Source organism: Bos indicus x Bos taurus, chromosome X (genome assembly GCF_003369695.1).
Source record: "Bos indicus x Bos taurus breed Angus x Brahman F1 hybrid chromosome X, Bos_hybrid_MaternalHap_v2.0, whole genome shotgun sequence".
NCBI lineage: Eukaryota > Metazoa > Chordata > Mammalia > Artiodactyla > Bovidae > Bos > Bos indicus x Bos taurus.
This window is the reverse complement of record NC_040105.1, coordinates 30,160,785-30,184,198: the sequence shown is the minus strand read 5'-3', so window position 1 is coordinate 30,184,198 and position 23,414 is coordinate 30,160,785. Positions and strand designations below refer to the sequence as shown.

Here is a 23,414-nt window from a genome sequence, read left to right as displayed (position 1 = left end):
GGACAACTGTATTAAGGATATCAATTTTCCACCCAAACCTATTAAGAAGAGCTTAAGAAAGCAACCATCAAGTTGAAGGAGAGGAAGATGAGTCAGCACAGAGAAGAGTGGAATGGTTAAGAGAATTTACCTAGAAGAGATCTTGGGCTGTGGTTACTTCTTCTTTAACTTTTCTGTTTTGATTATCTTTTTACATTTAAAAAAAAGTGAATATATTATTGTTGGATCAAACTTTACCCTCTGGAGCTGTGCTTGGGACCACTCTGACACTGTCTACTCATTACCAGTCAAGGAGAGAGGCTTTGACATAAGGCATAGCTGCAGCACCTTCTGGAAATACTTGGGAAACAGGAAGGCATTAGCATTCCCTAGAATCAGGATCACCACACTGACGGAGAGGAAGAAGGGTATTTCATCTGCCAGGGCCAAGGGCCCATTAATGAACACGGCCACTTCGCAGTTTGGCTGCATGCCACTGACGACACCATGATCCCCAGGGAGCACTGAGGTGAGGTGGATGCATTTGAGGTGAATGCATCTTCCCCAGCAGGACGGGCCTTTGAGCAGGATGGATGGCCAGTACTGCCACAGTGTGCTATAAGTGAGCATCCAGAGTGCAGCCTGTGGGGTTACCAAGGGTATCAACAGATCCAGACCCAGATTGGCCCAGATGAGAGCCAGTGCTGGGGTCCCCCAGCTGCAGGGGGGACCACTATTTCCCTTTGGTGTCCACCCATTGCTACACATCTTCAGCTGAGAAGCTGCAGAACTGGGACAGCTGTAGGAGGGTGCCCGGGGCAGGATGGCTTTGGATCCATTGGAAGCGCAGCTCCAGAGGGCCATGACAGGTCATAGGACCGGGCCTTGGGCACTTGCACCTCGTGGTCTAGTTCCTGGGGACTGCGAGCCCATTTATCCCTGGGCTGTTACTTCCTTCTGCCTCCTTCATCCAGAGAAGTTCATGGTCAAGACAGACTTCTGCTGTCTAGCAGCTCCTTACTTCTGTGTGTAATTTACAAGCAGCAAATAGAACAGAAGCCTATTAGGTGTTACAGGAATTTGAAAGCCAAAGAAACTAGAAACCTGGCAAATGACCATGCTTATTATTAAGAGTCACTGTAGGGGAGGAAAAGTCATTTTCCCTCTAACCTTCTGGTTCTTGGCTGAGACCCTCCTGTAGTAAAAGACAGGTTAATGGGAGAAAACCGGAAGTTTAGCAACATGTGTACTTCCCTGTATACATTTGAGATACCCAGGAAAACTCAGTAACTCCCCCCAAATGACCTGAACCATCACTTAAATACCATCTTAAGCTAAAGACAAAAGAAGATGGGGCTGGGGCAGGTGCACGGGGGACAGAGCAGGGGCAGTCAGATTGGGGAGCTTACCAGGCAAAGCAGAGTGAATAAAGGTATGGTGGGCATATAGATGTAGGTCATTGCCTTCTCCCTTGATTACAGTTTCCAGATATTTAGAATCATTCTCCTTGTCCTGGTACAGAGAGGGAGTGTGTGTATGTGTATGTGTGTGCGTGCTTCATCGTGTCTGACTCTTTGCAACCCCATAAGCAGTAGCCCACCAGCATTCTCTGTCTATGGAATTTTCCATGCAAGAATATTGGAGTGGGTTGCCATGTCTTCCTCCAGGGGATAATCCTGACCCAGAGACTGAATCCACAACTCTTTCCTCTTCTGCATGGCAGGCAGATTCTTTACCCCTCTGCCACCTGGGAAGCCCATGGAACGGGAGACACCCCTACAAATGGAGCTTTCCCTTATAAATGTAAATATCTCTTCAAAAAGGGTAAATAACTTCTACTTGGTTTTCAGAATTGTTTCTGTATCTGCTGTTTCTTGAAAACAATCAGCTCAAAATAATCCTTATGCCAAAGAGACATATTTTGGGATGGTAAATTCTCCTCCCCTTTACCTCCAAGCTTCCCAGGTGATGCTAGTGGTAAAGAATCCACCTGCCAATGCAGGAGACACAAGAGATGTGGGTTCAATCCCTGGATCAGGAAGATCCCCTGGAGTAGGAAATGGCAACCCACTCCAGTATTCTTGCCTGGAAAATCCCGTGCACAGAGGAGCCTGGCAGGCTATGGTCCAGGGAGTCGCAAAGAGTTGGACATGACTGAGCACGCATGCTTTACCTCCAAGCAGTGTTAAGACCCCCAAACTGCTCAGCAGGAAACAGGCTGTGAAAATTGAACAATCCCCAAGAAAGACCCACTTCAGATGTGGCCATAATAACCAATAGAAATGAAACTTCCAGAGGACAAAGACAAGGGCCATAGAGTAAAACAGACATGGCGTTCCTTTAAGAGAGGAAAGCTAAAGATTATCAGATGAGCTAATTAAGTGATTTAATCCAATGCCAGGACAAGCAGCTTTTGCATTTCCAAACCAGGACTCAGTAATTGCCATGAACAGATGACTGCTGAGTGGTTCCACTTCTCCCTTTCCATTGGTGTTTCTGTGTTTGTCACCTTGCTCCTACTCCATCCACCATGATGGTGTGGATGGGGCACATCACTATCTTATTTTTTATAGAGTTTTTAGAGATTTCAGGATCACAAGGAAACACATCCGATCCTGACATTGGGGGTCACATATCACTCAGAGGTCCTGGATTTTGAGCTGTATGTAGTTTAGGGGAGGAAAAATCACTTTCCCTCTCTCATTCTAGGTGCTTGGCTGAACATCCACCTCCCTGAATAAAAGACAGATTAGCAGGAGAAAAATAGAAGTTTAATAATATGGATACCTCCTGTAGATATGGATGAGACACAGGAAAACTGAGTAATTCCCTGAAATGGTCCATGCCACCAGCATTTTCAGTTAAAGACAAAAGAAGGATGTTGGGGGAAGAGGGAGGCCAGTTACGGGAGATGACCAGGAAAAGCACAGTAATCATGGGTAAGGTTGTGAGGCAGATCTAAGTTTTTGCCTTCTCCACTAGAAGACTAAAGTTTTAGTCACCTTCCTTTTCCTAGTACAGAGAGGGAAAAACCCTTACAAATGAAGATTTCCCTTATAAATGTAAATATCTCTTACAAAAGAGTAACTTCTCTGTTTTCAGAGCGTCGCCTATCTTTTCCTACTTGAACTTAACTAGCTCAAGATAATCATATTTTGGGGGTAGCAAATGTTGCTCCCCTTCAGTAAAATGGGATTGTACTTGAGAGTTTCCCTTGGCAATGTGTATGTTCCATTAATACATATAGGAAGAAGAGCACTCATAAATGTTCGCATGGCCAGAATAGCAGAATGGGAGAGGCCAGTAGTTCCCCCCACCCCATACCTGTTTGCCATTTCTATTATCATAACAGAAGTTTGAGCTGAGTAGATGGCCACCTAAAATAAAAACTTCATTTCCTAGTCTCCATTGTACTTAGATGTGGTCATGGAACTAAGTTCTGGCCAATGGTTTGTGAGAGGGAGGGGGAATACCAGTTATAGGGGAATTGACATCAGGTGGGTTCATTATTAGTTACCAGGGAAACAAATAGAGGGGCACACCAAAGATGATAAGATAGGGTAAGAACAATCATTAGCTGGGGCCTGGGGCAAGTATCAATACAGAAGAAGGTCAGTCGTGCGTGTAGGGTAGAGGTGAAGCAGGCACAGTGGTCAGCCAGGGGATGTACAGAGAGCAAGAGAACAGCAATCTTGTGTGGCCTGACCAAACAAGCTATTTCATGCTGCACATTACGCTAAGTGTTTTGTATTTATATTCATGTATTTAGTCTTCACATCTTGTTTTCTGGCCGGGCCACATGGCTTGCAGGATCTTAGTTCCCTAACGAGCAATTGAATCCTGCAGTGCAAGCATATAGTCCTAATTACTGGACACCAGGAAGTTCCCATCTTCACAATATTTTCTTTTCTTTTTTTTTTGGCCATGCCACATGGCATGCAGGATCTTAGATCCCCATCCAGGGATTGAACCCATGCTGCTTGCAGTGGAAGCATGGAGTCTTAACCACGGAACTGCCAGGGAAGTTCCTTCACAACAATTTTGTATAAGAGAATCTGAGGTTTAGCAAATTACCCAAGGTCATGTAACTAGGAAAAGCTTTGCTGCTGCTGCTGCTAAGTCACTTCGAGTTGTGTCCGACTCTGTGTGACCCCATAGACGGCAGCCCACCAGGCTCCACCGTCCCTGGGATTCTCCAGGCAAGAACACTGGAGTGGGTTGCCATTTCCTTCTCCAATGCAGGAAAGTGAAAAGTGAAAGGGAAGTCGCTCAGTCATGTCTGACTCTTCACAACCCCATGGACTGCAGCCTACCAGGCTCCTCCGTCCATGGGATTTGCCAGGCAAGAGTACTGGAGTGGGGTGCCATTGCTTTCTCCGGGAAAAGCTTTGAGCAGGTTTCAAATCCAAGAGTGACTTCAGTGTCAGTAAATTACATTGCATCTCATGCCACGATAGCAACATTTATAACAATGATAATGCACAATGCTGGAAAGACTGGTTAAGTGGTTTACTCATCCATTACTGTCCAGCTTGCTTTCAGACACCTCACTGCCCTTCTCTTGCCCTCTGTGTCATAGAAAACTATATTTTCCAAGTTCCTTTGTTCTCTGGCTTCAGGGTAGGTTTGCTCAATGGACAATACTTGCAGAAGATTGGAGAGCAAGAAGATGGAAGAGTCCAAAGTATTTATCTCTGTCACTTTTTCTGTTTTCTACAGCATATCTTCCATGAGTCCACCTTTTCCCAAACCATACCTTCCTTGATGATCCCAGCTACTAATGGAGAGTCTGACCAGACAGACTCCATCATAGTTCTATTTCTGTTTAGATGGTCCTGGTTTCTGCCTCTGGTAATACCAGCTCATCCAAGTGTTCCCTCCATGCTTAAGTTTGGCAGAATCTTTCTGCTATTGCCAATCTCTGGGTTATTTCACTTTTGACTTCTTAGCTTCTCTATTACTTATAAAGCCAATTTTCTGCTTTATTTTCCCTCTGTTAAAAGTATTAGAGTGGTTTTCATGACTTTTGCTGAAATGTGACTCATATACAGACAATATACCCCTTTGGGGAATAAGAGCCATAATGATGTTCATACATGCTGATCCAGTTTTCTGTGCTGAAAAATGTTTCCTAAGGAAATAACTGAAGAGAAACAACAACAAAAATGGTACATAGGTGTCCATTTCAGCATTATTTATATTAATAATACAGTATCAGAACATTGGAAACCACCAAAATGTCCAATATTGGAAGAATGGACTAAAAAAATCAGGGTACATAACACAATGGAATAATATGCAGTTGTTATTGTACCAGTCAGCTTTGGTAGATTTTGCTGCAGTAGCAGATAATCCCCAAATCTCAGTGATTTATCACAGTTATTTCTCACTCAGTTACCTATCCTTTGCAATTCAGTTGCAACTCTGCTTCATCCCAGGACCCAGTTGGAAGGACTAGCTCCATATTGGTCTCAAGGCAGTGAAGAAAGAGCGAGGATAGATTAGTACAATAATTTAATAATTTAAGAGCTAAAGCGTATGCTCATATGTGGGATATGTCAGATGCCACTGACCAAAGCAAGTCACATGACCAAGCCTGATATCAGTGGGGCAGACTCCATGTCACTACCGCAGGGAAGCCCACCAGGAACTGGTTCTGTTAGGGATGGACCCAGAGGAAAAGGATAACAAATATTTTCAGAAATAGTAACATCTTCCATGATAATGAAGACTGAAAATAACACAGAAAATGTTTGATATAATGATAGGTAAAGTAAGAATCTACAAAAATACATATACTAAAATCCATTCTAACCTGCTTCATGGGCATATGAAGTTAGACGTCATATGACTAAGTTCTGGTCAATGACACCATCTACCTGGAGATAGTGTTAGATCCCACCGAACTGCCCCATCCCTTTCCACTTCAGATACCAATTCAAAGTCCAGGTTATCACCTATGCTTCTGAATGACTGACTATGAATTGGAAGTTCTCATAATCCCCTCTTTGGGTTTGATTAATTTTGCTAGAATAGATAACAGAATTTAGGGAGACAATTTATTTACTAGACTAACTGTGTACTATAAATGGATATAACTCAGAAACAGCCAGATGGTAAAGATGCCTAGGGCAAGGTATCAGGAAAGGGCACGGGGCTTCTCTACCCTTTCAGGGCACACCATCCTTCCAGAACCTCCATGTGTTTACCAACCTGGAAGCTCTGCCAACCCTGTCCTTTCGGTGTTTTATGGAGACTGAATTAAGTTGGCATGGTTGATGAAATCATTGGATGTTAGTGATTAATTCAACTTCCAGTCCTTCTCCCCTCAGCTCCAAAATCACTGTGGATGGTGTCTGCAGCCATGAAATTAAAAGACATTTGCCCCTTGGAAGAAAAGCTATGACAAACCTAGACAATGTACTAAAAAGCAGAGACGTCCCTTTGCCAACAAAGGTCCATCTAGTCAAAGCTATGGTTTTTCCAGTAGTCATGTATGGATGTAAGAGTTGGACCATAAAGAAGGCTTAGCACCAAAGAACTGATGCTTTTAAATTGTGATCCTGGAGAAAATGCTTGGAGCCCCTTGGACAGCAAGGAGATCAAACCAGTCAATCCTGAGGGAAATCAACCTGAACATTTATTGGAAGGACAGATGCTGAAGCTAAGTTCCAGTACTTTGGGCGCCTGATGTGAAGAGCTGACTCTGGAAAAGACCCTGCTGCTGGGAAAGATTGAGGGCATGAGGAAAAGGGGGTGACAGAAGATGAGACAGTTGGATAGTATCATCAACTCAATGGACATGAGTTTGAGAAAACTCCAGGAGATAGTGAAGGACAGGGAATCCTGGTGTGCTGCAGTCCATGGGGTCACAAAGAGTCAGACAAGACTGAGTGACTGAAAAACAACACAGGTTGGGGGATGGGACCAAAGCATCCAACTCTCTCATCACTGTTGTTGGTTTCCTTGGGAACCAGCCCTGGTGACTAGGAGCTTCACTTAAGAAATTCCAAGGGTTTTAGAGTTCTGTGCCAAGAATGGGGACAAAGACCACATATATTCCTTATTATAAATTGCATTAAAAAATAAAATTTGAGGACTTCCCGGGGCTTCCCTGGTGACTCTGACAGTAAAGACTCTACCTGCAAGGCAGGAGACCAGAGTTTGATCCCTGGGTCCAAAAGATCCCCTGGAGAAGGGAATGACCACTCACTCTAGTACTCTTGCCTGGAGAATACCATGGACAGAGGAGCCTGGTGGGCTACAGTTCATGGAGTCACAAAAGAGTTGGACACAACTAAGAAACTGACACACACACTGGTGGCTCAGTGGTAAAGAATCTGCCTTGTAGTGCAGGGAACATGGGTTCAGTCCCTGGTCTGGGAAGATTTCACATGCAGCCATGAGTAAGACTCAATACAGCCAAATAAATAAATAATTTTTTTAAAAAATGAACAGACATTAACTAACAAATTTAAAAAATAAAATTTAGGATGTCCCTGGTGGTTCAGTGGTTTAGACTATGAGCTTCCACTATAGGGAGCCTGCGTTTGATCCCTGGCCTGGGAAATTCTGAATGCCATGCAGTGGAGCCAAAAAAAAAAAAAACACCAGAAGCATCAGAAAGAATAAAATCAGTTCAGTTCAGTTCAGTCGCTCAGTCATGTCTGACTCTTTGTGACCCCATGAATCGCAGCACGCCAGGCCTCCCTGTCCATCACCAACTCCTGGAGTTCACCCAAACTCATGTCCATCGAGTTGGTGATGCCATCCAGCCATGTCATCCTCTGTCGTCCCCTTCTCCTCCTGCCCCCAATCCATCCCAGCATCAGAGTCTTTTCCAATGAGTCAACTCTTCGCATGAGGTGGCCAAAGTACTGGAGTTTCAGCTTTAGCATCATTACCTCCAAAGAAGAATAAAATATGTAGGTGTAAATTAACAAACAAAATTCAACTGAGTAAAATTGTCTTTATTCAACAATTTATGGGGGATTTCCCTGGCGGTCCAGTGGTTACTCCACACTTCCAAAGCAGGGGGCACGGATTCAATCCCTGATTGGGGAACTAAGATCCAGTATGCTGTGGCATGGCCGAAAGGAAAATGAAAACAAGGCATGCCTTGGGCAGCATCCCATCTAGAAGATAGAAAGGAGCTCCAGAATGCTATAAAAAGTGGAAGACTTACAGGCAGAAGGAGGCAGGACTAGGAAGTTATTCTAGCAAAGAGCTGATTATTTCAAGCCAGGTCACCTTTCTTTGGGGGACAGAAGGGGATCTATCAGATTACCTCACTACTACTGACCAGGTAGTTCTAGATTGACTGGTTTAAGGTTCCATTTCTGAAAGAGATTGAAACTGCAATTTAGATATTAAGTCTCGGTTTGGTGTTGTGAGCTTAGCACAAGTGACTCCATTTTAGGCTTGTTGTTCCCTTTTTAAGAATCACAATATCACAAGAACTCACTGTCATATACCCTGATTTATCATCTCCCAGATATCACTTCCCAATTTGGTATGCCAATGACCACAGGTCAGAAGATTTTACAGTGAGAAGTTAAGGAAGAGTTCCCTCTGATTGGGAACATAGGATTTGAGAGACAATCAGTGATCTTTCTAGGTATGAAAAGGACAAATTCTAAAAAATTCTCCATATAATTTCTCCTTGGTAAAATTAAAATAACAATATAACTGAATATTTATTGTTTCATTTCTAAGAACTGAGCATATATTTACTTATTTTGAGTTTACACATGACCTCTTTCAAGACAATCTCCCCAAATGTCTTCTTCCTGTAACTTTTCTCAATTTTCCCTCTCCCAAACACTTTCTCCAGACCCATAGTTTCTAGGACACCAAAGGCATGAACTATGGCTTCATTTTCTACACTCCATTATGTTTATTGGGCTTCCCTTGTGGCTCAGCTGGTAAAGAATCTGCCTGCAATACGGGAGACCTGGGTTCAATTCCCGGGTTGGGAAGATCCCCTGGAGAAGGGAAAGGCTATCCACTTTAGTATTCTGGCCTGGAGAATTCCATGGACTATATAGTCCATGGGATCACAAAGAGTCAGACATGACAACTGAGCAACTTTCACTATCATTATAGTTACTTGTTGATGTGACATTTTTCTCCAAAAGACTGGAAAATACCTCTAAGCCAGAAACTTTGTCTTCAGTTAAGTTCAGTCCCCCAGTCGTGTCTGACTCTGCGACCCATGGACTGCAGCATGCCAGGCCTCCCTGTCCATCACCAATTCCTGGAGCTTGCTCAAACTCATGTCCATTGAATCGGTGATGCCATCCAACTATCTCATCCTCTGTCATCCCCTTCTCCTGCCTTCAATCTTTCCCAGCATCAGGGTCTTTTCCAGTGAGTCGGTTCTTTATGTCAAGTGGCCAAAGTACTGGAGCTTCAGCTTCAGCATCAGTCCTTCCAATGAATATTCAGGACTGATTTCCTTTACGATGGACTAGTTGGATCTCCTTGCAGTCCAAGGGACTCTCAAGAGTCTTCTCCAACACCACAGTTCAAAAGAATCACTTCTTCAGTGCTCAGCTTTCTTTACTGTCAACTCTCACATCCATACATGACTACTGGAAAAACCATAGCTTTGACTAGACGGACCTTTGTTGGCAAAGTAATGTCTCTGCTTTTTAATATGCTGTCTACGTTGGTCATAGCTTTTCTTCCAAGGAGCAAGCGTCTTTTAATTTCATGGCTGCAGTCACCATCTGCAGTGATTTTGGAGCCCGAGAAAATAAAGTCTCTCACTGTTACCATTGTTTCTCCATCTATTTGCCATGAAGTGATGGGACCGGATGCCATGATCTTAGTTTTTTGAATGTTGAGTTTTAAGCCAACTTTTTCACTCTTCTCTTTCACTTTCATCAAGAGGCTCTTTAGTTCTTCTTTGCTTTCTGCCATAAGGGTGGTATCATCTGCATATCTGAGGTTACTGATATTTCTCCCAGCAATCTTGATGCCAGCTTGTGCTTCATCCAGCCCAGCATTTCTCATGATGTACTCTGCATATAAGTTAAATAAGCAGGGTGACAATATACAGCTTTGATGTACTCCTTTCCCAATTTGGAACCAATCTCTTGTTCCATGTCCAGTTCTAACTGTTGCTTCTTGACCTGCATGGAGATTTCTCAGGAGGCAGGTAATTCCCAGCAAGGGACATAGATGTAAGCTGTTGGAAATGGGTAGCTCCAGTAATTCAGGAACAGATACATTGCCCTGAAGATGGGATCTTGGTGGCATCCACAGTATTCACTACATATGTTCTGTACCATTGCTGTAATCTTAGTGAGGTCACTCCATATGAAATTCTTCCTAATTTACCTATCCATTCATTCTCTTCTACCTGCCTAGTCAGAAATGGTGTTTTCCTCTCCTGTCTAGGAAGGATGCTGTACATCATTTATCAACCCACTGAATCTGTAGCAAACCTACCTTGCTGGCTTAAATCTATTTGTGATTCTTTCAACCTAATGGTTTGGGAAAGTGAGCTCTCCCAGCCTGTGTATGAGGATTCTCTTACAGCATCATTGAGCTGATCTAGCATGAAGGAAAGTCACAATACATTTATTTTGGAGTAAATATAGAGCATATATTCTATTTGAAATGGACTTTAGGGAAACGAAATTAGAGATAACTTTGTACTGGTTTAGAGAACTGACTCCCTAAGTGTTTTTATTCCTATTATTAATTGACTTTTGACTCCAGACAAGAAAAAGATGATGAGCCAATTTTAATGAGACTCTTTCTTCTGAGAGAAAGGTTATCACTGCTGAGATGACTGCCTTGGTAGAGATGATCCAGTGAGGAACTGACCGCTGGATAGGAGCATTAGTATTTAGAAATGAGGGCTAGCAGAGAAAGGGAGGAATGTGAAAGGATTGATCCTGGTCACCAGCTGAAGTTGCCGAGATTGCTGCATCCAGCTCAGGTCACATCCTGAGACCCAACGCTATTCCTCTGGGTTGTTCCAAAAATAGTCCTGGTGAGTGTAGGTGAGTCATGTTCCAGGAGGAGCACTAACCCACCACCCATCCCCAGATACACAACTGTCAAGTTAGAGAATTTTGAAACAATGAGTACATTCTGCCCTGGGATCAGGGGTAAAAGGGTGGGGGTGATGGGCAACTGGTGTCTCTTCATTCTTTGTCTTTTGCACTTCATTAATAATTTTTCCCCTCTTTAGGTGTCTTGTTATAAAAAGGCTCAGTTTTGTTTCATTGTGGTTATGATAGGAAAAGTAAGCATAGGCTACCTTTAGTTCTTTCGGCAGGCTCAGAAAGCGTTCTGACACCCTCATTATTAGGATGCTGGCCAATACCGAGGGAAGTGCTAAGTGAAGCTTAGGTGGGAAGCAAAGTAGATTATAGGGGAAATTTTAGATTATAAGGAATCCCTTTCTCATTGAGAACCACCAAATCACAAGGTAAAAGTAAATCAAGGGCCTACACAGAAGTGAAAATTAACATTATTTAAATACAGTACTCTTAATACAAATTTGTCTGAAAGTGATTCTGAAAATTCATGCTAGGAGAGGACATATGATCCATGTTGGTGTATGGCAGAAACCAACACAGTATTGTAATTATCCTTCAATTAAAAATAAATTTAAAAAAAATTCATGCTGGGTTTCAGGCATAAAGCTAACTGGAACCAGAGACCTGCCCTTCTCCCAGAGGGGTGGGTTGCACCAGAGCTCAGTTTCCCGTGGGACTTCCTTCTCTCACAGGACTGTCACATCTCTTCAGCCTCAGAGTCCCAGACAATGCATCTAAGCAGCTGGCACCCCAAATCCAGATTTCCTGGCACCCAGCCGCCTATCACCAATGTTTCCTCATAGGCTTGCTCTAAGAGGACGCAGAGCCAGTGATCCTGTCAACAGAATCCAGGCTGGCTCTTCAGGTTCGACAAGGGTTCCCTCTCACTCAGGCACAATTAGCCATTGCTGGCCCAACCCACCACCTGCAGAAACCAACACTGAGCCACATTATGGCACCGTTTCTCAAGGAGACCAGCCAACCACTTGAGCAAATTGATTGCTTTGGATCCCTTCCACATGGGGTGTGTGTGTATGACTGTGGGGCAGAAATTCATTCTTTCCAGAACTGATTCATACTCTCATTATGAGTTTGCCTTTCCTATTCACAGTTCCCCCAGCAGCACCACCATTCAAGAGTTTACAAAACGGTCACCTATTGATGTGGTCTCCCACACCATATTGCTTAAAAGCAATGGACCCATGTTAACTGCAAAGAAGTTGCACATGACCATCAGAATCACTGGTCTCATCACATACCTCAGACAGCCTAATGAAATGACCCATTAAAGGCCCAACTAACTTTTTAGCTTTTAGACCATACTCTGTAGAGTTAGGGTGACTTGGTGAGAGGGAGCCCTTGTTGGTACCATGAATTGCCTCTATTCTTATCACCCTAAGTGACCTTGGGTGAGACCAGAAGAAGTGCTGCCAGCTGAGCCCAACCCAAATTGCAAATCTATTGCATAATGAGCAAATAAAATGGTTATTATTCTAGGCTATTATGTTTTAGAGTGCTTTGGTTACGTGGCAATAGTTTATTAATTCAACAAATGAAGCCAAAAATATCTTAAATGGTACACGTCTCTGAAACAACTGAAGAGGATATATTACAAATTCTATCACATTCTTTTTTTAAATTAGTTTTTATTGGAGTATAGTTGCTTTACAATGTTGTGTTGCATTCTGGTGTGCAGCAAAGTGAATCAGTAGGCTGGGTCTTTGTTGCTATGTGTGAGCTTTTTCAAGTTTCAGCAAGCAGAGGCTACTCTCTAGCTGTGGTGTGTGGACTTCTCCTTGCAGTGGCTTCTCTTATTGTAGAGCATGGGCTCTAGAAAGCGGGCTCAGTAGTTGTGGCACACAGGCTTATTTGCTCTGCAGCATGTGAGATCTTCCCAGTTCAGTTCAGTCGCTCAGTCGTGTCCAACTCTTTGCAACCCCATGGACTGCAGTACTCCAGGCCTCCCTGTCCATCACCAACTCCCAGAATTTAGTCAAACTCATGTCCATTGAGTCGGTGGTGCTATCCAACCATCTCATCCTCTGTCATCCCTTCTCCTGCCTTCAATCTTTCTCAGCATTAGGGTCTTTTCCAATGAGTCAGTTCTTCGCATCAGGTGGCCAAAGTATTGGAGTTTCAGCTTCAGCATCAGTCCTTCCAATGAATATTCAGGACTGATTTCCTTGAGGATGGACTGGTTGGATCTCCTTGCAGTCCAAGGGACTCTCAAGAGTTTTCTCCAACACCACAGTTCAAAAGCATCAATTCTTCGGCGTTCAGCTTTCTTTACTGTCCAACTCTCACATCCATACATGACTACTGGAAAAACCATAGCTTTGACTAAATGGACCTTTGTTAGCAAAGTAATGTCTCTGCTTTTAATATGCTATCTAGGTTGGTCATAACTTTTCTTCCAAGGAGCAAGCGTCTTTCAATTTCATGGCTGCAGTCACCGCCTGCAGTGATTTGGAGCCCAAGAAAATAAAGTCTGTCACTGTTTCCATTGTTTCCCCATCTATTTGCCATGAAGTGATGGGACAAGATGCCATGATCATAGTTTTCTGAACGTTGAGTTTTAAGCCAACTTTTTCACTCTTCTCTCACTTTCATCAAGAAGCTCTTTAGTTCTTCTTCACTTTCTTCCATAAGGGTGGTGTCACCTGCATCTCTGAGGTTACTGATACTTCTCCCGGCAACCTTGATTCCAGCTTGTGCTTCTTCCAGCCCGGCATTTCGTATGATGTATTCTGCATATAAGTTAAATAAGCAGGGTGACAATACACAGCCTTGACATACTCCTTTCCCGATTTGGAACCAGTCTGTTGTTCCATGTCCAGTTCTAATTGTTGCTTCTAGTAAAGTGTGGGATCTTCCCAGACCAGGGATCAAACCTGTGTCCCCCACATTGACAGGCAGATTCTTAACCATGGAGCACCAGAGAAATGCCTGTCCACTCTTTTTTAGATTTCATTCCCATTTAGGTCACTACAGAGCACTGAGTAGAGTTCCCCGTGCTATACAGTAGGTTCTCATTCTCTGCTTAGTCACTTAGTTGTGTCCAACCCTTTGTGACCCTATGGACTGTAGCCTGCCAGGCTCCTCTGTCCATGGGATTCTCCAGGCAAGATTGCTGTAGTGGGTTGCCATTCCTTCTCCAGGGGATCTTCCTGACTCAGAAATTGAACCCGGGTCTCCTCTATTGCAGGTGGATTCTTTATCATCTGAGCCACCAGGGAATAGTTTCCTATTTTATACAGAGTAGTGCATATATGTCAATCTCAGTCTCCCAATTCATTCTGCTTTCCCTCTTGGTAACCATACATTTGTTTTCCATATCTGTGACTCTATTCCTACCCTGCAAATAAGTTCACTTGTACCATTTTTCTAGCTTCCATATAACAAGCAATCTTATATGATATTTGTTTTTCTTCCTCTGACTTACTTCAGTCTGTATGACAATCTCTAGGTATACCCACGTTTCTGCAAATGGCACTATTTCTTTCATTTTTATGTCTGAGTAATACTCCATTGTATATATGTACCACATTTGTATCCATTCCTCTGTCGATGGACATTTAGGTTGCTTCCTGCTGCTGCTGCTAAGTTGCTTCAGTGGTGTCCGACTCTTTGCAACCCTGTGGACCATATCCCGCCAGGGTCCTCTGTCCATGGGATTCTCCAGGCAAGAATACTGGAGTAGGTTGCCATGCCCTTCTCCAGGTTAGGTTCCTTCCGTGTCCTGGCTATTGTAAATACTGCTACAATGAACACTGGGGAGAGAGCTTCTAGGCCCTTCCCTAAAGGCTCATCAAGAGGTGGCAAAACTGGTTCTGTGACTATGTATAACTTAAACACTTCCTGTAGCTTAAATGAGAGAAGACTAGAAGGGAAATTTTTATTAGTTATCACCTTTGAGAGTGTTGTATATTTTCTCTCCCAATGGGGAAGGCAAAGGTAAGCAAGGGGACTTCTGAGAGCTGAGCAAGGAATGTCTTCAAGATGTATCATTGTCCAACTGCTTGGTTACTGAACTGCAGCTGTTAGTACCTATCTAGAGGGAATCTAGAGAGAATTTTAGGGCGAGTCAACCACTATCTTTGGGGTTTGGAGACCTGTGGCAACATAGACAATACTGCCTGCTTCTTGCCAGAAGAATTCTGAAGGCTGGAAGCTTGCTGAGCAGCAGTGACAGGGTACCACGTCTGTTGTTCAGCATGGCCAGGATATGTGAGTTTCTCACAGATCTAGTGACTTGCACAGAAAGCAAAAAAGGTTGAGCCTCTTGCTTGTGCCCTGCCAGTGGATGAGGGGATACCGGAAGTAAGAAGTTGGGGGTATTCTACAGGAGGCAGGAAGTGAGAAATTAGAAAAGCTTGATTCATATCAAAGAACCAAGCCACAAGGAAGGTGCTGAAGAATCATACTCACCCACTGAGAGAGCCAGCATTTGGATGCCTGTCACATAAAAGAAATTGACAGCCTAGAGAGGACTTAAAATAGCAACAAAAAGTAAAAGAGACAAGGGGCTGAGGAGAGAGAGGCCAAATAGAAGAAAGAGCATCATTTATGTCCTCGGATGTGCTATCACATCTTCTCAGTGGGAGCCTAAGAAGAACCCCCAAATGAAACAGAGAAAGAGCTAATTTTAGACATCTGTCATGTCCAGAGAGGATAAAGCTATCCTATGATTGTACCTGTAAAGCAATAATTTACCATCTTCATTGCCACTCTCTTCCCTAGAAAAGGCTGTGGTTAGCAAAACAAGGGGAGAAATAGAAGCCTAAGGAACAGAAAGATAAGGCTTATACCTGCTTCTTTGACTTTAAGCTCCCCTCTGAGGGCAGGACTGAACTGGAGAGAGAAGAAACAATTTTAAATCAAGGTCTGAGTTTTGATCATTTTATGGAACTGTTGGTTGTGTTCCCAACCTTTTTTCTAAAGTCGTAAGACTGCTTAGAATAAGACCCCATTTTCCAATCTACCCTGCATATAGATAAAATAACATGGTTAAGTGATGGTAATAACCCATGGTAGTGGCCTTAAAGGAAATGGGGATGCCTTCCTTTTCCTAATGACTAGAATGTCATGTGGTGCTCAGCCATACTGGACCAAATATACCAGGATGGCAAGTCTAGGGATGGTGAAGAAACAGGATAGAAGGGAACTAACTCTTGCTCAGGGCTTCCCAGATGGCGCTAGTGCTAAAGAACCCACCTGCCAATGCAGGAGACATAAGAGATCCCTGGGTTTGATCCCTGGGTTGAGAAGATCCCCTGGAAGAGGGCATGGCAACCCACTCCAGTATTCTTGCCTGGAAAATTCCATGGACAGAGGAGCCTGGTGGCCCAAGTCCATAGAGTCTCAAAGAGTTGGACACAACTGAAGTGACTTAGCATGCAACTCTTGCTTACTTTGTGGGACAGAGCAGCTATATTAGTCCACTTATGACATGTAATAAACAAAAGCCTCAGTGCTGTACTACAATACAGGTTTATTGCTCACTCATGGTTTTGTGAGTTGGCTGAGGCAGTTCTGTTTGGTATGAATCCTTGAACTTGAAGCAGGTTTGCTACAAATGTTTTAACACACTGGTTCCCACTATGTGTGGGTGTGTGACCTGACTGAATGGCCCCCCTTCTGACCACACCCAGCTTCCAAAATAAGTGGTTCTCAACACTGCAGCTGCTCTGCTTCAGAACGTGGATCAGGTTCAGTTTGGCACTATGTGTCTCATTCTCATTCCCAGGCTGCAAGGAGACTGGAAGCTCTCAGGACAGTGGCTCCTTCCCATAGCAGCAGTTGGAAAGCAGTTAGCCGTTTTCCCACTTGCAGACACAGCATCTCAAGCCTCCCTCAGAGATTCCAGCATCGGGAGATGCTGCTTCCAGCTCAGAGGTTTCAGCTCCACAATGCCCCTGGTCTAAATATCCAAGTTTTAATGACTGGAATAATCCTAACCGCTTTCCTTGGTTCCACCAGCTCTAGGCATAGGAGCTGCTTCACGCAGTTGCTACGTCAACAATATAAGAGTTCTCTTGCCTTTTCAGTCATCTAATGATCAAGTCTTTAAATTCTCTCCGTGAAAATATTCGGGATGGTTTGTTTCCTGACATCTCTCCAACTAATTCACTGGACTAAATCCCATGATTGTGAGACACCCTTCAAGAATTTTCTCGCCCGTAGTATCTGCCTCTCCTCATTTTTTATCATAGAATTCACTGTGCTGAACTATCATAGTTTTGTTCTTGCCCGTCTCCATCCTAGGCCAACAAATCCCTGAGGTCAGAGCACATGTTTCCTCAGTGACTGGCACATAGGAAAAACTCTGAAAAACACTGAGTTTGAATGAATGAATAAATGAAAGAGCGAGGAAAATAAAACAGGAACAAAAGCAGCTGTTTTAGTATGAGATTTGGAAGGCTCCTGTAGCGCAAAATGAAAGAGAAAGTTAGATGGTGCCGTGGGAAACAGGAGGACTGTGGTTGCACACAGCAAGCGAACCGAGAACAGGATAAAGGGGCAGCTGAGGCTTTTTGCAAAGAATACTCGGTGACAGGGAGAGTAGGGAGAGGAAAGGGTTGGAGGATTCCCAGAGCCTTCAAAGTGTGCAGGTTGTTTGAGCTCTCGAGGGATGACCAAGCCTTAAGTGACGTCGCTCACTTCGCCTCCGGGTCCCGCCCAGTCCTTGCCCGGGTTTCAGTTCAGGTTACTCCGCCCCCTTCGTCTCTGCCCCGCGCCTCCGGAGGAAACAGGTAAAACACGGAGAACTGGGTACTAGTTCAGGAGTTGTTTTGGGCATGCGTCCTCGTCGTTCCGCGCGCAGGCGCAGTAACTTTCGTCTGGTGCTGCCCGTTTCCGATTCGGGGTAGCGTTTGAAGTCAGTTCAGGCTATCCTCATTGACCGCCTTTCCCATGGGTCCCCGCCCTCCCGTGTGTGTGGGGGAAGCCTCGCGAGATCGCCATCGGCCGTCCCCGGCGGCGCCATCTTTGTGCCTGGCGAGCGACGGCGCTCAACGCGAGCCCTGAAGCTGGAGGTTCGCTTGCCAAGCTCTCGCCGAGACCGGATCCAGGAAATACGAGGCGGGCCTCGGTGGGAGGGACGCACTGAAGGAGGAGGGAGGGAAGGGGGCGGCGGCGGTTCTCACCGGACTCGGGCCCCGCTCGGCGCGCACCCAAGGGGGGTCGGGCAGGGAAGCGGCGCCGGGCCCGGACCCCCCGCGGGAACTGGCGACTGGTGTGAAGGCGAGGCGGCGGCAGCGGCGAACAGGGAGCAGCGGCTGCGGGTGAGTGTCCGCGAGGAGGCCCGGCACCTGCCCGAGCCGGGGCGTCGGGAGTGGCCCCGGGGTCGTCTCGGTGACCCCGCTCCAGGGCGGTGGGCGTGTGCTGGTCTGCAGGTGTCCCGGGGACTCGTCTCGGCCCGAGGCTGCGGCGGACTCGGAGCACTGCAGGGCTGCCGGAGGTCTGCGCAGGGCCTGGCGCGCCCGCCCGGGACGCCCCGGGAGGCCGAGAAGAGAGGGAGTGGCCGGGGGCCTGGGTTGGCCTTCGCCCCCCAGCAGAGGGGATGATGTCCTTCCTCGCCGGGACCCTGGGCATTGCAAATAGTGAACCTCTGTGTACTGGCTTCAAGCCCCCCAAAAGCGTTTGGAAATGAAGACTAGCAAGGTTGGGGTTTTTGAGGGTGTTGAGAGAACCTGGGGAAGACTAGTAGCGATAGGAGTTAATTGTTCGAAAAGACGTTTGCCAATGATTATTGGCAGGTGTGGAGTAAGGCGAACATACTGTCGACGTTCTTTTAAAGAAGATCACACAAGCAGTCCTCTGAGGTCCAAAACAGTTATTCCCAGTTGGAGTTCTATAGTTTAGTGCTGTGTGGCAGCTCATTAAAGTGCCTAAATAAACGCAGGACTTGGGGAGGGGGCGGTGGATGGGGGACAAGGTAGGTTAAAAAGTAAGCTGCATGTAAAATCAAAAGTTCATACTGTTGATGCAAAGCATTTTTGTCCTTACTGAAACGTAATTTATTTTAAATTGCCTAAGAAAACTTGTCACCTTTGGTCCAGACACGGCCTGTCAATTCCATGAGTTCCTTAGTGACATTTGTCAATCAGACAATAATTTTGCTTGTCATGCATTCTGGTTTGTAAAAGAACAAGAATGAATGGGAAAGAAGAACAACTTGACAAACTTCGTTTCTTTTACACACTTTTTCCTTTTGGAACGATAAGGGGATTTAGTTTATGTCTTTGCTTTGCAGATATTTTGCAATAATATACCAGAACATTTGTAAGAAGAAAGAAAAATTTCTATTAAGAAAGGGCTTTTGAGAGGAGAGTTTAATGTTTCACAGTATTCGCTTTTAAAGGCATCATCCTGGCTTTTAAAAGCAGTACCATAGGCATCACCCCTGGTAAAGTTTCTTTTTTTTTTTTTTAACGTACCTAAAATTTTTTTTTTTATTGGAGTATAGATGATTTACAGTGTTGTGTTAGCCATGGTAAGTTTTGTGATGGTATCTTTTATAAATACCTGAAGAATGCAAACATATATACATACATAATTTTAAATGCCTCTATGATAGGAAGTGTTTGAATTTTAGCACGTTCCCCCTTACAGGTTTCTTAATCAATAGACTTTAGTGAAGGTAAATATTACATATGTGATTTTTATCTTTACATTTGACAGGACGTAATAATCTGTGTTCTGTCACTCTGAATTTTCTTCCACATGTTTCTTTGACACTGTCAACACACTCTGTACAGTTTGTATTGGAGCAAAGGGACCAAACATTGAGTATTCAGACACTGGGCTTGGTGGGTTATGTATGTCTGCATTTAATCCTCATAGGTACCGTGTGCTAAAGGTAATAATATTATCTTTGTTTTACAGATAAGGACACTAACCTCCAGTATTCTTCAGTAACTTTCCTGAGTAGGTCATATAGCTGGTAAATTGTGGAGCTAGAACTCAAACTGATGTGTGTCTGATTCTAGAATATGTGCTTTTTCTACTGTACTCTGCATAAGTATATGTGCTGACTAATACACATTTTGGGAAAATGGAAATTTTTATTACAAAGAAATCTTTCAGTTCTGTTGGTAATCTTGAATGCAGTCGATGTCCTTGGTTGAAAATTATCTATTTTTTTTCCTTTTCATATGTGTCAATTTTCTAGCCAGGGTAGCATTTTAGCACAAGCCTGCTGATTAGTGAGAATTCCTAGTAGCCACTAGTGACCTATCTAAAATTCAGATATTTTCAGTAACTTTGCCTTCAAGTTTCAGCATGCCAAAGATACTTCAGAGATCAAACATCTTGTTTATTCTGGTCCTGAGTAGTTATATGACTAAAATAAAATATAAACTATTATAAGGATTTGAATTTGCTTTATCATAACTTGGAGGTTTACGCACACATATCCACCCACCTACTCACCCAACCACCTACCTTCTCCAGCAAGTGAAGTACTTTATAGCAGATGCTGTTTTTCTTCTCTTTAATTTAGTACAGAGGTTTTGGACCAAATTTGTATTTTGCAGAAAAATACAGCAGCTATTCTGGGATCCAGCATAATCTTTAACGGGTCTAGGGAGTGAAAGACCATGTTGGTGAAACAGTAGAAACATCATGCCAGTGCGTTCACTTTTGTCCCCCACTGGTCTGTGCTCCTGTATGTTTGTCATGATGCTGAACTTGCCTACCTGACCGTTATCTCTGCTCAAGAGAGAGTTCAACTGGAAGAGTAGCCACTGAAAGCTGAAATTTAAAAAAAAAAAACAACAACAACAAATGCTAAGTGCCGGCACTCATCTTCTAGCAGGTCATTTGGTTAAGTTTACATGTCAAATTAATTAACCCAGGCTGGAAGTTCTGGAAACATGGGCATAAGAGGGTGGAGGAAAAAGAAGTCCTGTGCTCCTCAGCATCCGTTCATGTTTTATGGAGTTTGGAGCTTTGCTTGTAATACAATATCTTGAAGACTTCATGGGTCATATTTGGTAATGATTGAGCAAGTTTTTCTTAATAGGTACACTCCCAAGAACGGGTTAAATAATTCCTTATTTGTGAAGGTTAATTACTCATGATATTTGGGCTACTAGGCCAAAGAAGTCAATAAATGATAATGTAAGTGAGTGCTCACCAAGTAAATAAAAAAGCCTTTCTTAAATGATTTATATTGCCACTGTATTAAAAAAAGATACCAGGAAATTGTCTCATATGTATTTAGAAGCTTAGCTTCATACCTTCCTCATAATAAGCCTCAGTTGATTACTGTGACCACAGATATTCATATCGAAAAGTGAAATGGTCCTGATGAAATATTTGAAACTGTCAAAATGAATTCTACATATTTAAGAACATATATGAAACTTTGATTCATTGGCAGTTCTGTTAATTTATTTGTCTGACCCTCCAATATCTTACTTCCCCCCTGCTTCAAATTTCTGTCTTTACTTTCCTTCCTCTCTTTCTGACCCTGTTTTTGTTGGTACCTGGAGCTTTCCCTTAGTTCTCAGTTGACACTGAGGTCCTCTGCAGAATGGATGATGACAAAGAGGGCAACTAAACTCTTCTAGGTCCACTCCCCTTCTCCAGATCCACCTGCTCTATGAGGTCAAGAGGGACCCGGTCAAGACCCCTTAACTCACTGCATTCTTGCACAGTAGAATAAGAGTAGCCAGAAAGAGGGAGGCTTTGTCAAGACTCTTCCTGTGGTTTCTTTCTTTTCCTTGTCTCTCCTAAGCATTAAGGGGGAAAGCTTGTAACAGCCCATCTGCTGTGGAAGTAGCCACTGTTCCCTCATTGTCTTTTGCAGTCCAGCCCAACACTCACAGGCTTTGCTTTGCTCCTTTTAGCTGCCATCCCACCCTTCTTCCTTTACTCCCAAGTAGGTGTTGCCTTCTCATCCCAGGATCTCCTTCCACCACAGCACTGTCTTTTTGTCTTTCTAACTCTGAAGCCTAGTACACTGTCCACTGCCCTCTTTTATACCTTTCCTCCTGCTTGGCCTTGATCATGGAAGCCTAGGCCTGTGGTTCTAGGGGAGCTGACTCAGTTAAGAGGAGGGAAGAATTCTTTTCTACTTCCAAGGTTTAGTGGGGCAGGGATATTCTTTTATTCTTGACTGCTAAATGAGTTTTCTGATAGGAACATTGCTCTTGAAGGTTCAGTATTTTATTATACTTCTGTATGCTTATGGTTGTTTAAGCTTTAGTGGACTGTCTTGGAAGCTTGGCACATTGGATCTTTGTTTCCTGGGAAGGCAAGTTCGAGGCTCAGGTAGGTGACTGAAAAAACCAGCTTGCGCTCCAGAAGTTGTTTGGGGTGGTGTGCTTTTTGTTACTCAGTGGAATGGTAGGGAGCAGATGTTTAGCTATCCAAAATTACATGTTAGGGGAATCAGGTGGCTCTTTGCAGAGATAAGCTGATAGTCTTTTTAGATGGTCAGTGGAGAATTTCTGAATTTAGAAATGTGTTTTGAAATACAATTGAAGTTCAGTCTATCCAGGATTAATGTTTGTCCTTGGAGCAGATGTTACAGTGTTGTGGAAAGAACAGAGTTTTTCTTTATCATGAAAGAATATCTTGTTCCCACTATTTCTTGCTGCTGTTCTGAAACTTTTCAGGGGTATTGGAACTATTGCAGTTATTTTACCCAAGTTTCTTTACTTAGTGATAAACATGGACAGTGTGTTTTAAGTTTTACTAGTTTGTTGTTGAAGTTGCATGCTGTTACCACCATTTGTATTGTTCAAACAAGGAATTTCAAAGTGATAAAAGCAAAGCAAAATACATTTAAATTTTGTTATCCCTAAATGTGTTCAGTCTTAGCTTGTTTGAAGGACATATTGCTAATAAGTGCTTCCCTGATAGCTCAGTTGGTAAAGAATCTGCTTTCAATTCAGAAGACCCCAGTTCGATTCCTGGGTTGGGAAGATCCACTGGAGAAGGGATGGGCCACCCGCTGCAGTATTCTTGGGCTTCCCTTGTGGCTCAGCTGGTAAAGAATCTACCTGCAATGTGGGAGACCTGGGTTTGATCCCTGGGTTGGGAAGATCCCGTGGAGAAGGGAACGGCTACCCACTCCAGTATTCTGGCCTGGGGAATTCCATGGACTGTATAGTTCATGGGGTTGCAAAGAGTCGGACACGACTTTCACATATTCCTACTAAAAGGCAAGATGGGCCCCGCTTTTTTGTCTCCAAGCCACTCATTTAAAAAATGAATTAGAGTTAAGTGCCCTTTGTTGTGGAGAAGGCAATGGCACCCCACTTGAGTACTCTGGCCTGGAAAATCCCATGGACGGAGGAGCCTGGTGGGCTGCAGTCCATGGGATCAGGAAGAGTCGGACACGACTGAGCGACTTCACTTTCACTTTTC

The 23,414-nt window shown here is 43.9% G+C and overlaps 1 protein-coding gene and 1 pseudogene across 6 annotated transcripts in view; one reads left to right on the top strand and one right to left on the bottom strand.

Annotated features, from left to right (window-relative positions):
- Nucleotides 1-233: 233 nt before the first annotated feature.
- On the bottom strand, nucleotides 234-1,223 carry LOC113888003 (annotated as a pseudogene).
- Nucleotides 1,224-18,010: 16,787 nt separating this feature from the next.
- The window catches only part of TAB3 (TGF-beta activated kinase 1 (MAP3K7) binding protein 3), a 93,304-nt gene continuing 87,900 nt past the window's right edge, over nucleotides 18,011-23,414 (top strand). For 3 of the 6 annotated variants that reach the window (XM_027533029.1, XM_027533028.1, XM_027533027.1), the window contains exon 1: nucleotides 18,015-18,319. The gene's annotated coding sequence lies outside the window, so the exon portion shown is untranslated. Of the gene's footprint in view, nucleotides 18,320-23,414 lie in introns of all 6 variants that reach the window. The other 3 variants (XM_027533030.1, XM_027533031.1, XM_027533033.1) reach the window with 2 other exon arrangements.